The sequence below is a fragment of the Rhyacophila brunnea genome, unplaced genomic scaffold (assembly GCF_057557595.1).
Source record: "Rhyacophila brunnea isolate RB1 unplaced genomic scaffold, BYU_Rbru_1.0 scaffold_4, whole genome shotgun sequence".
NCBI classification, from domain to species: Eukaryota; Metazoa; Arthropoda; class Insecta; order Trichoptera; family Rhyacophilidae; genus Rhyacophila; species Rhyacophila brunnea.
In genome coordinates, this window is record NW_028233068.1 from 27,643,916 (window position 1) to 27,649,104 (window position 5,189).

The window sequence follows — 5,189 nt, forward strand, 5'->3', positions numbered from 1 at the left end:
CATTGTCAATTAATGCCAAATTTTATCTACTAATGTATTTAGATATTTCATTTTTACTTATGTCCAAAATAATTCTTTTAAATTTAATTTCCAAATCTTTTAACTGTAAATCTCTATAATCTTTTACCCCGGATGTTGCAAATGTTTTATATGGGTCGCTAAATTCTCTTAGTATTAAAGGGGATGCTTATACCACCAGAGGCATCTAGCGAAAAAATACGAAGCTTGTAATTTGAGACATTTTTTTGATAATTATTTACAATTTCAACTGTACTTATTAATAAGTATATATTATCTGAAAACATTAAAAAGAAAAAAAAATAAGTCAAAGATAAACTTACAATTTGTAAAAAAAAAATCTGAATTTGTCACATATTTGTCCACAGTTATTATTACATATTATATTTTATGGTCATAAGCATTTATTATTAAAATTCAGTTTATTAAATTTTCTATGTTTTGACATAGAGGTTTTTGACTGATTCATAGTTTTAAAATTTTTTATATTTATTTTAAAAAACATCGATTTTTATAAAAATATAAATGTGTATAGCTTGAAATCCTTTTTATTTATATTTATAGGTATATCTCGCAATTAGGTCAATAAATGTCTAATGCTTAATCAGATGACCTATTCAGTGTTGCAAATGGGAATGTATATATAGGTTCAGTATAAAATTAATACATGTTTGGATGTTTAGTAATGTTTGCATAGAGAACGTGAGAGAAAATGTGATCATTGTTAATCCGAATGTAATATTATTTAATATTATTTTAATGTGTTCCCTTATTAGTGGTTATTATGATAATAATAATAATTTTATTATTGCAACAGTCATAAATGTATAATTAAAATAATATAATGTCTGCAATCAATAGATATTATATACATATACCATATTATTAAGTAGGTATATAAATAATGCTACAATGTGAAAAGTAGTGTTGATAATACGTGTTGTCTGTAATGCTACAGATACTACTTATACAACAATTCAATGGTCAAGCCTCTCCACAATATATGAGCGGCTATCGCGCACACAGAGAAATGTTTTAGGGGGGTCTATTTTGAAAAAAAAAAATATGTTTGTATTGATTGATTGAAAATTTAGCAACTATCACTGACTTCCGCATTTACCCCGCATACTAGGTACCTATTTACTTATGGCTTATCGTCGCTTCAATCGTGGAATATCATAATATTCAGGTGCATTCCCCATACCCAGACACTCCTTACACACCTGTCCTTCATGTATAACTAAGGGTGTTCATCTACGAATTATTGCGAGCTGTAGCACACTACACAATTTGTGGTTATCGAATGTGCGAGGTTTAACGGTAATAATTATTAGGACCGTCAGTGTCCCTTCGTGTCATCCGCACTATCTTATCTTTTAGACATACCGCGTCAAAATATTGAAGCAAACATTTGGTGCTCCACGTATCTTCCAGTAGCCACATGACTTGGGTGTCGTAGAATGCCGAGAGGAGCATGGCCAAACCATTGAGAAGACGACAGCCAAATCATCCGGGTTACTATCCTCAATCATTAGGTTCCGACAAAGAAGAATAAGTAAAATCCAATTCACTTAAATAATTTGTTTTTTTTGTTCCTTTAAGGAAGGGGGTCTGAACCTAAGACTTTCCCTCCCCCCTCTCTGTGCCCCGCACCTACGGCTATGTAAAAATGTTATTTAATAACATCTGCACATTGTCAACTGTAAAACATGGTGCCTACGTATCTACAATAAATGATACCTAATATTTTGCATCCGTATTTACAGCGCTTCCATTGTTTTATGTTGATGATTTTTGTATAATAAAATGATTATAAACATAGCGCATTAAGCAGTTCCATTGAGTAATTGTAATCAAACAATAATAAATTAATACTATTAAGTACTTAATAATTGTCTCGTTTACAAATTTTTGAGGTTAAAACTAAAATTACAACATGACATGCAGTATTATATTAATATAATTTATATTGTAATAAAGTGCAAAAATTGATTAAAAATATATAATATATATTTTATTAATAATATATTATATCACATTCACGATGACGTTTGGTGATCTTCTATGCATTATATATACATGATAAAGATGATAAAGAAAACATTCCAAAACTCAACTATGCTGCGTAGATATTTATCAATGTATAATTATAGCAACTAACAATATTATTAGGTACTTTAAAATTGGTTTTTTTTGAATAATATAAATATATGTATAACATATACTTTCCGGTTTACTGTTGAAAGGCAACGCCAGCATCCTACTGACCTGACTGCCGGGGTTCCCATTCCAGTGACGAAATTGACACACTGATACGGTGGCGTTTTCTTCATAATTAGTAAAAAAAAAACAATCAATAGAATTTAAAAAAAAAATCATGGCAAGATAACAGATTACTGCTGCTAAGGTATAAGGCATATCGCACCGGCAAAGTTTTCGCAACGTCTTGGGCATACGTACACTGAAAGAACATACATACTATAGGTTTTGATTGAGAAATAATAAGAAGGGTGAATCTCGAATCTCGAGAAATACATTTTTCCGAAAAATATTCTCATTTCTCGAGAAACCATCAATGAGAATCTCGCGAATTTGAGAAATCGCTCCGGATTGATTGATCCGGAACGGAATTTGAGAAATTCGCTCGTGATAAAATGACGTGTGCCAAGAAAAGCTAAAAAAGGTCTTGAATTTGGTTTAAAACGGATTCGTTCGGTAGAAAAATCGGGCCGAATTAGTTAAAAAAATAAAGATTTTTCTCGAAAATTCAAGAGATCGATAAACTAATCTAAATTTCGAGGAAAAAAAAATAATTCGAGGATTCTTGACAAGAATGAGAAGAAATACAATGTATTACGAGAAATCACAGCAAAATACAAAATATAGACAGACCATAAAGTCCATAAATACATCTCCACATTTGAATAGGAAAAATAAAAGACGAAAAAACTGTTTTATACCACCAGAGTCCGAATATGTTGTCGGTCTCGCATCGTGCAAATGGAGTTTGTTGGTGAACACGATTGTATATTATGAAGAGTTCACAATATACCTACGTAGTAGTACTTATCTACATAATAAACTAAATATGAATGTATGTACAATTAGGGATTGCAATACCGGTGTTTCAAAACCGGTATCCCAGTATTTTTTGATACCGAAATACCGTTTTAAAAATCAGACAATACCGATATTTTCGGTATTGAAAGTGGAAACAAAATGTATAAATTAACATAAAAGGACTGTAAATTGTTCTCGGGTTACACTATGTCTGGTTTACTTCCGTTGGTTCCAAGGACTTTGGTAACCACCAATGACACGTGGAGATTTGCGAAATACATTTGCATTGTAGGTAGGTACATTCTTCCCTAATTTTAAATGTATCCAAATATTTTCTACAGTCACTAGCGAGTTTCAGAAGTTGTTTAGTGTATTTTTGGATGTATCTGAATTCGCATTAAATTCTGTCCGTTTGTATAATCATTATTAACCTCCGTATTAGTGGGTGAATATTTAATCATGAAATAATAATTACACTATAATGGATTGGCCTGCGCATAATAATTGTCTGATGTTTATCTACTAAAGAGTAGTTAACACAATAATGAAGAAATATATATTTTTTTTTTTAACAAAAAAGCGAGCAACATTGTGTTTGGTTTTAATTCTTACTGGATAAAAGCAAATAAATTGCTAAGTGTAAAAAGTGCAATGGATTTACCAGTGGGCACATGCATTATCTACAAACACGTCATAATATAAATTTATTGAAAGATCATTCGAAGAAGATAGTGCCAATAGTTCAACTACTAGGTATTTTTAAACCTCAATATCTCTACCATATCTCACCTTTACCTATTTTTAAAGGTTTACGTATATTATGTAAGTACATATTATTTAGATATTTTTGCTATAAAATATTAATATTTTAAAGAGATTTTTATATGTATTACTTAGTACTTAGTAGATACCTACTTAATTTTTTTCACATATTTCACGAATACCGGTATTCAATAGGAAATACCTACCGGTACCTATTGGTATTTTCATTCGGTATTGCAATCCCTATGTACAATGTACAATCTATGAAAAAATAAGGTTGGGCATCGATTTGGCATTTAATATAGGTAAATACATCGGTAGGCATCGAACTATTCACGTTCAATAATATTATGTTTACTTTTCTTCGGATTGGATATGTATAGAATATAGATACTAGACTAGGTGGACACCCACAGGTATGGTATAGATACGATATTATTGACATAACCACATAACCGAACGAAATTATCGAAAATTATTTGTCTGTTAAAAGGAAAAAGAACTTAACCCACACAAATAAAAAATTTCAGGAGGCACAAAAATGTTTTTTTTAAGGTTTTCGGTCAGTTAAAATATAAAATAGACATAAATAAACCTAAAATGCACAAGGATACTTATTTTGGTGTTTTATATTGCCAATCTGATATTAATTATTGAGGTACTTATATACTTACCTAATTAGAGAAAACCATTAAAAAATGATGGTTAAGTCTTTTTTCCAACTTGACTTTCTTCTATTTTAGAAGAATATAAGCTCAATTTAGATTATAATTTGGTATTTTTACAGATAACATCCTTTGGCCACAGCGTTTATTTAGTGGTGTTCAATATTATCATCCAAAAAAACCTATTTTTGTAAAACTGAGAGTTAACTACTGTTTCCTTTCTAAAGTCGATATGTAAATATTCTTTATAACGCTACAACAGGCCATTAGGCCCAATGATAGTCATGTAATATTAATAATATAAGCGAAACAATCAGAAACACCCAGGCATTAAGATAATTACATAAATATATTGTGATCTCACCGGGATCAAACCCGAAACTACCAAATGAAAGGCCAGAAAAAAAAATATTTTTTTACTATAGGTATAAACTAAAATTGGTAATTTTACAATTTTATAATAACCAATTATTTAATTATTATAATCTAATTTAATAAAAGTATTTAATTGAAAAGAAAAATAAGTACTTACTTACATAATAAGATTAAATTTTATATATACAGTATTCAATCGATATCGTGTACCCCTCCATAAATTTAAAATCTCATTATAGTACGAGTAATGTCTTCTAGTACCAATCATAGCCATCTTTATCTTTTGCATTCTGTAAAGTAGTGTAAAGC